The 13349-nt window shown below is 41.4% G+C and overlaps 1 protein-coding gene across 1 annotated transcript in view; it reads right to left on the bottom strand.

The window, feature by feature from the left end:
* Positions 1-3340: 3340 nt before the first annotated feature.
* Positions 3341-13349, bottom strand: part of WNT7A (Wnt family member 7A) — a 101148-nt gene continuing 91139 nt past the window's right edge. The window contains exon 5 of the transcript XR_011964641.1: positions 3341-11041. The gene's annotated coding sequence lies outside the window, so the exon portion shown is untranslated. The remainder of the gene's footprint in view (positions 11042-13349) is intronic.

Here is a 13349-nt window from a genome sequence, read left to right as displayed (position 1 = left end):
GATTAAGGGGAAAGACATTCAGTTCCTCATTTTAGAGGTGAGGAACCTGAGGCTCAGAGTGATTAAATAATTTGCCTAAGGCTACATCCTTCTCAATTAGCCACATCAGTACTTGACCTCAGATTTCTTGACTCCAAATTCATTGTTCTTTCCACTACTCTAATGCTGCCATCTGCTATAGGTCATACGTTTGCAATCATATAAAAGATTTCCTTATTAGTCATTTTGTATAAGAAGACTTGAATATGAAAGAAAGATAAAAAGAAAGAAAGAAAAAGGAAGGAAGGAAGAAAAATAGCATGCTTCAATCTGTATTCAAACAGTATAAGTTCCTTGGAGGTGGACAGCTTGCTTCATCATGAGTCCTTTGGAATTGTCTTGGATAATTGTATTGTTGAGAACAGATGAGGCCTTTAAAATTCTTCATTGCACAATGTTACTGTTACTGTGTACAATATTTTCCTGGTTCTGCTCATTTCACTTTGCATCAGTTCATGTGTGAGTCTTTCCAGGTTTTTCTGAAGTCACCCTGTTTGTCATTTCTTACAGCACAATAATATTTCAGCAAAATTATATACCACATTACTGAGTCATACCAGATCTAAAACTATATTATAGAGCAGCAATCATCAAAACCACTTGATGCTGGCTAAGAAATAAAGTGGTAGATCCGTGGAAAAAAGTACATAAGATCGGTAGTCAACGACTATAGTAATCCCAGCTTCTGGAATAAGAACTCACTATCTGACAAAAACTTCTGAGAAAACTGGAAAATAGTATAGCAGAAACTAAGCATGGACCAATGTCTTATGCCACATCCCCAAAAAAGGTCAAAATGGGTATATGATTCAGACATAAGGGTGATGCTATAAGCAAATTAGGAGAGGAAGAAATAGTCTGCTTGTCAGATTTATGGAGAAGGGAAAAATTTATGACCAAATAAAAGATAGAGAACATTTATGAAGTGGAAAATGGATAATTTTGATTACATTGAATTAAAAAGGTTTTGCATAAAACCAATGTACCCAAAATTAGAAGAAAAGCAGAAAGCTGGCAAATAGCTTTTACAGCCAGTATCTCTGATAAAGGCTTCATCTCTAAAATATAGAGAGCTGAGTCAAATTTGTAAGAATACAACTTATTCCCCAATTGATAAATGTTTTCAGATGAAGAAATTAATGCTATCTATAGTCATATAAAAAAATGCTTTAAATCACTATTGATTAGAGAAATGCAAATTAAAACAACTCTGAAGGGCCACCTCACACCTATCAGATTGGCTAACAAGACAAAACAGGAAAATGATAAATTGGAGAAGATGTGGGAAAATTGGAACATTAATGCATTATTGGTAGAATAGAACTGATTCAACCATTCTGGAGAGCAATTTGGAACCATGTCCAAAGAGCTATAAAACTGTGCATACTTTTTGATCCAGCAATACCACTACTAAGTCTGTATCCCAAAGAGATCAGAAAAAAGGGAAAAGGACCCACATGCACAAATATATTTATAGCACTACCCTAATGCTACTTCCCACTCATAGGATCAGTGGATTGTAGATTTTGAACTAGAAAGGGCTTGGGGCAGGAGGGAGGGGAGGAGTGGGGTGGAGATTTAATATAACCTCCTAAGTTTATAATTGGGGAAACTGAGGCCAGAAAGATTAAATGAATTGCCCAAAGTCTCACAGGAAGTAAGTGGCAGAGACAGGATTTGATCCCAGGTCCTCTTTGCCCTCCTATGATAGCTTTGGGATTAAAGACTTAAGTAACTTTCTGGTCCTAAACTTTCTCATGTACCAAGTTCCTGAAATATCCTGACCCTCCACCCTTAAACCAGAGAAGACTACTTTGGCCCCAACAGTAAACAAAGGGCCATTGGCTTCAAATTCTTTTTGGACCCACCAGAAACTTTCATAAATGACAGCCTTATTGAGGACAGATGGACGTCTGATCCAGCCCCCAGAGCCCCTGCTCCCTTTGATCTGGGGAAACTCCAGCCCCTTGAAATTAGAGCTGAGGTCATGCCCAGGACATGGGGAAGGTGTTCCATGCAGCTGTCTTAAGGTGCCCTGAAGCTACTGTGTCATTTTTCCGGCACCCCTGGCCTTTGAAATTGAGCAACGCCCCTCCAAAAGCCCCAAAGGTTAAGGAAGGAAAAACTTGTTGCTCCACTGTACAGAGAAAGAAAGCTAGGCTTGGGACCATAAAGGGTAGTTCTGATGTTGGCCCTGCCATTCAGAACTGTGGGATGGATGTTCAACAAGTCATAGGCTTCTAAAATAGTAGATTTAGAGGTAAATGTGATATGTAAGTGCCATCTAGTCTATTTGATAGTGGAGGAAACTGAAGCACTGAAAGTTACATGATTTGCCTGATGACTGAAATCTGTACATGGCAGATGCAGGTTCTGGACCTGGATCTCCTGGCTCCAAATCCCTTGTCCTTTCCACAGCACCAAGCTGCCATCCCCCAAATTCCTTCATTTTTCCGGGCCTTGATCTCTTCTTCTGCAAAGCAGATAGGACACCTGTTCTGCCTACCTCCCAGGGCTAGTAGGAGACAAATTAGGTAATGCTCGTGAGAGGGTTTTGTTACAGCTGCAGAGCATCCTACAAGTAGGACATTATTAAACTGTTTGTCAGTCTGCAATATTAAGCTTCAACCTAACCCTTATGCAAATTTTCACAAGTTTTGAGGTAATGGACTTTGAATTCATGAGTTTCATTCAATTCCTTTCTGAAATGCTGGAGCCTGGTTCCTTGTAACCCTCTGTTTTCCCTGGGCCTGAGGCTCTGAGGATGTGGAAACCTGAAGGAAAAAAAGGCAATTCTCAGAATTATGGACTCAGCAAGGGAACCTTAGAACACGTAATAGCAGAGCTGGAAAAAACCTTGGAACATAGAGTGGTAGAGCTGGAAAGGGACCTGACAACACAGAAAGTCAAGAACTGAAAAGAACCTTAGAACATGGATTACCAAAGCTAAAAAGAGGCCAAAAGGACGAAAGAGACCTTGAGTACAGAGTAAAGAGCACATCCAGCCTGATGCCCGCATCGCTTTAGAGCTGGAAGAGAATCTCAAGAGATTATTTAGTCCAGGGCTCTTAACTGGGGGCCATAGGCTCTTAAAGGGTCTATGGATAGATTCCATAAGGCCTGTGAACCTGGATGGGGGTAAAAAAAAAAAAAAGCACATCTTTGTTTTCACTAACCTCTAACATTTCCTTCATGCATATATGAATATTTATATGAATATATATACATACATATACACACATATATGATTTATGTGTGTTCATATACATATATATGTATATGTGTATATACACACATACACACAAAATTCTGAGAAGCTTCACCAGATTGCCAAAGTGGTTCATGACAAAATAATTTAATTTAGTTCAGAGAACGCTGAGTCCTCCCATTGCCCCACACTCCTTCCCCTAGAAGGCTCAGAATTCCACCACCAGTGTCCCTCCATAGCCACTCTCTCCCATCTCTAAGGACCAGGGGATTGGCTCACTGACTCAATTTCCTTATTTCTCTCTGCATAGGATGAAACGGAGGAGAGCTGTTCAGATAAGCACATGCTGGGAAATCAGTCCTAAAGAAGGAAGGGGTAGGGGAAATCCACGGATGGGTGGAAAGGGCCAGGGGAGGTTTCCCCTCACAATATTAACTTATGCATTTTGTATTTATGTAGGTTCCTGAGGGAGGAAGGGAGAAAAGAAGGAAGGAAGGAAAGAAGGAAGGAAGGAAGGAAGGAAGGAAGGAAGGAAGGAAGGAAGGAAGGAAGGAAGGAAAGAAGGAAGGAAGGAAGGAAGGAAGGAAGGAAGGAAGGAAGGAAGGAAGGAAGGAAGGAAGGAAGGAAGAAAGAAAGGAAGGAAAGGAAGGGAAGGAGGGAGGAGCACCTAATCCAATCTCTTATTGTTTGCTGTTCATTCTTGAAGAGGACCATGACATCAGGAAGGTGATGCTATGACATGCAAATGAGTTGGATTTAAGTGAGGCAGGGCTGTGCAAAGTCACCAGCCCTGCTCTATCCTCTGGAGCCATCTACTTCTAGTGGCAAGACATAGATCAGGATGTCTGGAAATTGTCCCAAATGTGGTGGGAGACCTTGGCCTTTTTATGATAAGGTCTCAGCTTGATGAGGACCTAGTACAAGATTTCCCTGAATAGCATCCTGGCCAGCCATTCAAACAGCATTGGCTGCAAAGATCTCCAAAGGCAATGAGGCTCTACCTGAATTGGGGTAACGTCACTCAGCTGTTAAGTGAAGGAATTTTTACTTGAGCTCAGTTCCTCTGATTGTAAGCTCATTAATCTTTCTACTGAATAAACTAAAGCCTATAATAACCTATTTATGAATAACCTGCTCATTTCCTTATGAAAACGGTCACTCTCTGTGGTCTCAAGAGAGGACAGCAAAAATGCCAGCAACTTAGTTAGTTCCTGATTCCTAGACATTCCTAAAAAATGGAGTGTGTCTTTCTCCTTGAACTCATATATGCTGCCCAGAAGATTCCCTGGAATTTTCATGAAGAGTTCAGCATGTTCTAGCAATAATTTTTAGACACTACAACTTAAGATAACACTGAACAGAAGGAAAGGAAACAGATCATGAGCTTACTCACGGCCTACCCCTGAGGTTTTCATGGTTCTTTGCTTGAACCTAAGGAGAATCATATTCCACAATCAGGTCTCAAACTGTATTTCCAGTAGGATCTTGTATTGCTCCCCTACATGCACCTACAGTTTTAGCTAAACTGGACTAGGCATTGTTCTTCACTTTCCTACCTCTGAGACTTTGCCCACACTAATTCCTATGCTTGGCATGCCTTCCCTGTTGCTGAAATCCTATTCATTCCTCGATGTCCAGTTCAAATGCAAAAGGCATTTCCTGATCCTTTCTCTGTCCCAATAGAATTAAAGCTGGAAGAGATTATCTAGTCCAGGGGTGGGGAATCTACAGCCTTGAGACCACATGTGGCCTTCTAGGTCCTTGAGTTTGGTCTTTTGACTGAATTCAAGTTTTACAGAACAAATCCTTTTATTAAGGGGATTTGTTCAATGAAGTTTGGATTCCATCAAAGGGGCCACATTTGAGGACCTAAATAGCCACATGTGGTCTTGAAGCTACAGGTTCTCCACCCCTGTGATTCTAATCCAATACCATTTTCCCATTTTATGGATGAGATCACTGAGACCCAGAGGGGTAGAATTCTCCCTTTGTACCTCTTCTTATTACACTCTCACCTATACCTTGTTTTACAGCTGTTGCATAGACCACTTGTTACTAGACTATAAATTCCTTGGGACCCACAATTGCTTAATAAATATCTGATGAATGAATTCACTATTATCTCAGCCTCTCTCCCATAGTCTTGAGTGAAGTGCCCAGAGGGTAGCTTTTGCTGGGATTGAGATGGAGATGGGATTGAGTAGAGCAGCTGAAAGTCAGATATGCAGTTCTAGGCTGAATGTGGGACGCATATCATCATCATCATCGCTCAGATGCACCTTTTGGTACATTTTGTACCCACACTCTGGGATGGTATAGGACACAATTCCAGACCCACACAAATAACCCAATGTGAAACTTCATTACATTCCCCAGAAGTCAAATTGTAAACATTACGTAAGACAAGACAGTGGGAAATTCAATGAAATCTCAAGACCACTGAAGTACAAGCTGGAGCTTCACTCCTCTGAATCTTTCTTGGCTCTTCACCTACACAAACTCTCAAAGACTGCACAATGACTAACCCCAAAGATTGGCCAATGTGATTTCCATACCCCAGCACTGTTCTGCCTGCATGAGGACAGGGACTTGGAAGGCTTAGTCAAGGCTGCAGCTGTCCCTGCCCTTGTGACATAGTTGTCCTCATGCAACTCCATCAGTGCCCTCCATAGCTCCACTGGCAACAGCTGTTGTCCATCTACAGCTAACAGCTCAGCTTCTCTACCACCCTGACTATGCTTGTGTCCGAAATACCTTGGCTAACTGCAATCCTGGGGAAACATCAATGGAGCCCAGCTGTTCTTTGCACTCCCAACATGGTAGAAACATCCCAAGAACAGCTCTGGTATGTGCCATACCTAATACTGCCTCCCCACCACCACCATGTTTTCCTTCACCATAAAGTTGTGCTACACAGTTCTCTATTAGAAACATGGAACCCTTCACTACATTTCTGAAGGTGTTTTGTTTTTCTTCTTTAGCTCTCCCTGTTGATGCTTCTCATTCACTTTATCAATGTCTTTATTGAACACCTGTCATGTACCCAATGACTTTCTAAGCATTTTGAGGAATTCAGAAAAGGCATGGGTCCTACCAATAATGAGCTTACAGTCTAGATGCAATATAAAGACACAGAGGAAAGAGCTAAGAGCATCAACAAATCCATAGCTCTGATTTTGTTTCCTTTGTAACAACACCAAGTTCTCTCTTGGACCCAGTTCTGGAGATACAGGCTATACAACCAGGGCGAATTTCAGCAGATGACTTTAAGTCTTAGACATAGAGTCAGTCACTGAAGAATTCTGTAACTTGGGCTACCCAAGAAAATGACCATCAGGAAACAGCAGCTGACATCCTTTATTGTTACAAAGTCTCTATTTCCACTAGCTTGTTTGCTCCTCACAACAACCCTATGAAATAGGTAGGGCCATGGTTCTTTTTTCTGTTTTACAGGGGAGGAACACTGAGACTCAGAGAAAGGAAAGGATTTGCCTAAAATTACACTAGTAAGTAAGGACTAGTAAGTCCTTATCAAAAGGCACCTGAGACAGCTAGGGGATACTGTAGATGGAGTGCTAGTGTCTAGAAGTCAGGAAGACCTGAATTCAAATTTGGCCTCAGATATTAGCTGTTTGACCTTGGGTAAGTCACTTAACCTCTGCCTGCCTCAGTTCCCTCAAATGTCAAATGGGGATAATAATAGCAACTACCTCCCAGAGGGGTATTAAGGATCAAATTTTATAATATTTATAAAATATTTAGCACAATGCCTGGCACATAGTAGGTGCTTACTAAGTGCTTGTTTTCTTCCTTCCTAGTAGAGCATTCTTTCTACTCCCCCACAACTGGGAGAGATCAGTGTATTCTGAAAGGTCTAAGTCCAATTCCCGGACCTAGTTCCCCTCCTCACCCCCTTCCCTCCTTGCCCCATGGGACTAGTCCGCTCATACCCAGTCAATACGACCTTTTCAATAGGAACACCAGCATCCTGGGCTGGTGATGTCAGGGAAAGTATTTTGCTCAAGGAAGTAATTACATATTAAGTGAAAAAGTCAATTTAAGTGCTCAATAATTTACTTAAGTGGCTTCCTTGACTGATATGTTGCCGTGACCTAGTGGGGCCAAGCAGCAGACACTCGGTGATGGCACAATTCCAACAAAAACAGACGTCGTCAAGACGTCCGCCATAAATCATCAGCCACTGTCGCATTCCAGGTGTATGGAGGGGCTGAGAGAAGGAGGTGATAAAATTTATGTTGGTAAACATAACTCTGTCAGAACTAATCCTGCCGCTGGCAGATGAAGATGTTATCCACCTCACTCTGGGTAAGTGGATACCCATATTTTCAGGAAATAATGCCCTGGCTACAGTGTATAATTAGCCCTTAATGACAAGCCCAGGGAGCCCATGGTGGATTTGGAAATTGTTTTCGTAAGTCTCCAGTTGTCAATCCTGGGCATTCCATTGGTGCACTGGTGTGGATTCTCAGAGAAGCACCACAACACTGTGTACAGATAGGCAAGTGGTCTCTGGAAGACCTGGGTTCAAATTCTACCTCTGATGCCTACTGTTTGACCATGGGCAAGTCATCTGATGTCTCAGAGCCTCAATTTCTCATCTGTAAAATGGAGACAGTAGTACCACTAGTATTTACCTTGCAGGGTACCTGGAAGGCTCAAATAAAATAATGTAAAGTAGTGTAAAGTAAACTTTGAAGCATTATAGAAGTGACAACTGTTATCACTCTCAGTAGGAACAGGTTCATCCCCTCACAGAAGGATGAGAAACCCAGATGGAAAAACAATACTTCTACACTTCAAGGATCTATGACACCATTGGTGTTAAAGTATTTCTTCTCTCCTACCTTCAGCGATGAAAGAAGCCAGTCAGTCAACAATCATTTATTAAGCTCCTACCATGTGCCAGGCACTGTGCTAAGTGATAAGGATACAAAGAAAGGCAAAAGACAGTCCCTGCCCTGGAGGAGTTTACAATCTAATAATCTTCCATTGTGGCTCTCCTGATGATGATCATCTCTCCAAATGTAGCTAGTCTGATCATCACATGACAGACACAGAGTTTTTCATCATACCTATACCAGATTTTTTTTTCCCAGACCAGTTTGTGCACTCCTTGCAACCCTTTAAGCATTCAGATAAAACGGTAGAGACAGTGACCTATTAGGTATTAGAAGACCTCAAAGACTTTCAGTGAGGGAGGGTAAACCACCTTCTCTCAAAGTGGCCAAATTAATTAAGAGTAGGAAAAGAACCTTAATAGTCATGTAGTCCAATTCCTTTATTAACAGATGAGGAAACTGAGGTCCAGAAAAGGGAAATGATTCACCTAAGGTTGCACAGGGAGTAAATAGTCTGTCAATAATCATTTATTAAGTCCCTGCTATGTGCCAGACATTCTGCTAAGCTCTAGAGATACCAAAAGAAGCAAAAGGCAGACCCTATTCTCAAGGATTTCACAGTCTAATGGGGAAGACAACAGGCAAATAAATATATACAAACAAGCTATATACAGGAAAATAGCAAATAATTAACAGACAGAAGGTGCTAAAATGAAGAGGGATTGGGAATGTCTTTCTGCAGCAGGTGGGATGTTAGGATAGTGATACCCCAGCTTCTCTGGCTCCAAATCCAACATTATTTCCATTGTGCCACACTGACTCACTAACATAAAAGGCATGGATCTTTGAAGTCTCCAAGAAAAATGATAAATTCCAAATGATTTACAATTTGCTAAATTGAAAAAATATATATACATATATATATACTTTAACAAATTAATAACTATAATGCCTTATTTTCTCCATGCCCTTTTCTCATCTCTTTTCTGTCAGTGATCATCTACAGCTAACAAACCATCTCAACTATGCTCCTGGAACTCCTGGGTTTATAGGTCAGGACTAACTATTGACTAGTTGGTACCTTGTTTGTTCTTGACATATTTTTCTCTGTTTTTATGAATGTAAGTACTCTAGACAGTTCAGTTCTCCTAGGGTGATTGAACAAAAAGCAGCACAAAGAGGATAGGACAGAATTTTCTAGTTGATGAGGGCTGAGCCAATAGAATAATTGGATATATCCAAACAAATCACACTACTAGACTAAGGAAGCAAGCATTCCCAATCACAAAAAGTACAAAGTTAAGAGAAGAGGTGGCCAGCTCTCTGAGAACTATAAAGAGCTTGACTTTTCTCTTAATTATACTCTTGCAACCCATGGGATAATTAGAATTGTTAAGTGCTTAGTCTTTACTGTTGACAGCAAGTGGCCAGTAGTGCCCTCTGGTGATTAAATCTGTGAAATGAGAATAACGATCCTTACATTACCTACCCCACAGTGTTGTTATGAGGAAAGTGCTTTATAAAATTCAAAATTCTTTAGAAAAATGACCTATGATAGTTAAAGACAAAATGAAACTGTCCAAGAAAAGGATATGAACCTTTTCAGTGGGCAGAACCAGAAAAAATCCCAGTCATTTAGCCAGCTCAGAGTGGAATGAAGAAAGGTAAAAATAGAAAGGGCTTCTCTTGGGATGCCTAACCAGAGAGCCCCTCCTTCACTTCACTGAGAAGACAGCATGGTGTGACCCTCACAGGTCCTCAAACAGGAAAGGCTAAGTTTAGGAAAAATTCATTTGAGCAAAGAGGTAGAGAGTGAGCCCAGGTCTCTTGAGGGACTTCCAAAGCTATTTAGTTGATGAATTGCTGTCATCAATGTAATCTTGACATAAGAAGGAAGCAGGTGACAGTTTGTTACCTAGGTGGAGGAGTATAGAAGAAACAACTCTACATCTCATCTTGCATTCATTCATTCCTCAGGATAGCAAATCACTGTGCTCCTTTATCATTAAATCTCATGCCTCAGAAGATGATGGTGGTGGTGGACAAAAAAAAAATCTCAAATATCAATTATTTTGTCAGTATGGGAACAGATCACAACCCTTCTCCAACTTACTAAATGGTCTTTTCAAGTTTCATTTCCCAGTTGCCAACCTAGCAATGAGCCTCTCTTAGCTTTGCTAGGCTGGTCCTCAGACAACAGTTATACTATATATCGCTAGGACCATATTCAAAAATGTTTCCAACTTGGCAATAATAACTGACACAAATACTGCTTAAAGCTTTGTGAAGTTTTACATTTCTCTTCTTCTTAGATTCTCACAACCTGGGTGAAAGGCATTGCTGTCCACATTTTTCAGATAAGGAAACTGTGGGACACAAAAGTTAAAGTGACTTGCCCAGGGTCACTCAGCTGGTAAATGTCAAAGGTTGAATTTAAACACAGGTCTTCCAGATGCCAATTCCATCATTCTGTCATCTATTTCATATTGCCTCATCTAGGGCCTCTGCCTTTGAGAACCCAGGTTCAAGTTTATATCAGAATCAGAGTAAGAATTTGATGGAAGAATTACAATAGAGAAAACTGCAAGGTTTTCTCAGAACAACCACGTGAGGTTGGTACTTATACTAATACTATTATCTTTATTTTTCAAATGGGGAAATTGTCAAAAAGAGAAATGACTTGCCATGGTCATATACCAGGACATCCAGTCCCTCTGTCCCTGGGTCACAGGATCAGTGGATGAGGCCCCATCTCCCTCTCCTTCCCACTGCAGGAGTGCTACCCAGCCCCCAACTACACCTCCAGACATGACAGTGGAGTCTCCTGGGCCCCTTGTCACAAGTTTCAAGAGCCTCAGGACTTACAGCCTCAGATTCATTGAAGTCCACGACTCCACTCAGAGGACCCTCATTTCATAGAAGTAGGGATCTTGACCTGGACAAAAAAACTGTTGTTAGTTAGTTGTTTTTTATTCATTTCTAATTCTTCGTGACCCCATTTGGGATTTTCTTGGAAAAGATATGAGACTGGTCCACCATTTCCTTCTGCAGCTCATTTTATGGATGAAGAAACTGAGGCAAAAAGGGGAAAGTGACTTGCCCAGGGTTACCCAGCCAGTAAATGTCTAAGGCCAGATTTGAACTCAAGTCTTGGTGACTCCAGGTCCTGCAGCACTTAGAAGTGATATAATCCAACCTCTTCATTTTACAGATGAGGAATTGAGGCCTATGAAGACATTTGCTGTCACACAAGGAGTGAGAGGCAGAGCAAGAGTTTGAACCCAGGTCCTCTGATTTCCAAATTCAATGTCCTTTCCAGTATAGCATGCTGCCTCTAAGGCTCTGAATTTGCAACTTTGAGGAACTGAGAGGTCTTTGGATTCAGAGGAATTCAAACCTAGGGACTGATGGATATTTCAGGTTCATTATGACTTAAATTAGCCCTCGTGGGATGGCCAAAATCTAAGCATGGCTCCTAACACAATTGTTAGGAGAAAGTGCCTTGTGAGCTCCACAGTCCTGACTTAACCAATGAGCTTCTAGGAAGCAGCCCAGGCATGTCTGTGAGCGTGCCAAGATGTGTTGGGTAGGTGGGTCCCTGTCCTTGCATGTGCCTGGATACAATCACACATGACCACGTATGTTTATGAACATGTAGAGGTACACATGTGGAGATATCAACATGGTTGCTAAGGACACATGGATCTTGTGCTTGCTCATATGTTGGCTTTCATGTATACCTATTTCTGCAACAAGCCCAGTAATGAAGAATACTAAACTGTGAGAGTGAAAAGACCCCAGTTTGAATCCAACTCTGTGACTTACTATCTTGGGCAAATGACCTCTTTCACCTCTGTGAGGCTCGGTTTCTTCATCTTTAAAATGGGGATAATACCTCTACCATCTATTGTGTTCGGTCATTGTGGTGAATTTAAATGCTACAAAGACAGAAAGGTGTTGTGGGGAGTAGATGGGGCAGAAGGAGAGACAGAGACAGACTAAGGAGCTCATTGGACTTTAGGTCAGAGAGACCTGAATTAATCTCACTCCACAGTTGAGCAGACTTTGTGACCTCAGGAAAGTCATGCAACCTTTCCTTATTTGCAAAATGAGGATAAAAGAAATGATGTCTCTTTCCCTGGGCTGTAGCAGAAGACTAAATACTTTTTTTGATTTGTCTGTATTTCTGAGATAGGTCTCCTTCTCTTGCCCCTGCAGGAAGGGCACCTGAAACTAACAGATCAACTTCACTGTGGATCGTCATGGAAGCTTGGGGATTCATATGTCCTCAGGCAGCCGAGAGGCTCACCATATTGGTGCCAGACTTAGTAGACGCCTAATGGGTTTAGTCCCACTGAAACTCAGAACTCCCAAGTCAAGCAATTCACCAGCCTCAGCCTCAGGGGGCAGGGGTTATAGACATGTACCATCACGCCTGGCAAGATAATTCATGTCAAATGATTTGCAAATCTTACAGTGATATATGAATGTTAGCTATTATATATTACATATGTAATATCCTATTATATATCATATACATGTAAACATGTGTGTCTATAGGTATACATACTCTATATAGATACATATGCAGACACACATATATAAAGATACATGTATATAAATACATTATACGCACAGAGAGATGATGGTGAGGCAGTATTGGCATAGTAGACACAGTCTGGAGCTAGAAAGGCCTGAGTTGCAGTCCTGCTCTGACAAGTTTCTAGCCATGTCACCTAAATGTCTCAGTGCTCTCAGACAAATGTCTAAGAATTTAAGGTGCGTTAACAGAGGTACATTAATGTTTTCTCAGCCTGGAGTTGCCCCTAAATGGTTGAAATCACAGCTGGATTCCTCTAGATGAGAGGGCACTGGTGTTCAATGGCTAAAGGGCCAACCTCAGAGCCTACTTTGAGTTGTACCTCTGATACTCCGAGCCATGTAACCCTGGGTAATTCACTTATCTATGCCCTAAACCACTGTCTAAGACTGAAAAGCAAAGGCAAACCACCAATCATTGTCAGAACAGAGGTTCCGTCAGAGATTTAGACTATTTTCCATATATGTGTGATGGCTATGTTGCTGGGTTTGCATCCAGAAAAGTCTGGGTTCAAGTTTTACACACACACGTGCACGCACACACATGCACACACACACACACAGCTACGTGACCATAAGCAGCATACTTCTGCACCTCCCTTCACTTTTATAGATAAGTTGTGATCTGGAATGGTGGAAAGAAC

Source organism: Notamacropus eugenii, chromosome 3 (genome assembly GCF_028372415.1).
Source record: "Notamacropus eugenii isolate mMacEug1 chromosome 3, mMacEug1.pri_v2, whole genome shotgun sequence".
Taxonomy (NCBI): Eukaryota; Metazoa; Chordata; class Mammalia; order Diprotodontia; family Macropodidae; genus Notamacropus; species Notamacropus eugenii.
This window is presented reverse-complemented; position numbering and strand designations above follow the sequence as displayed.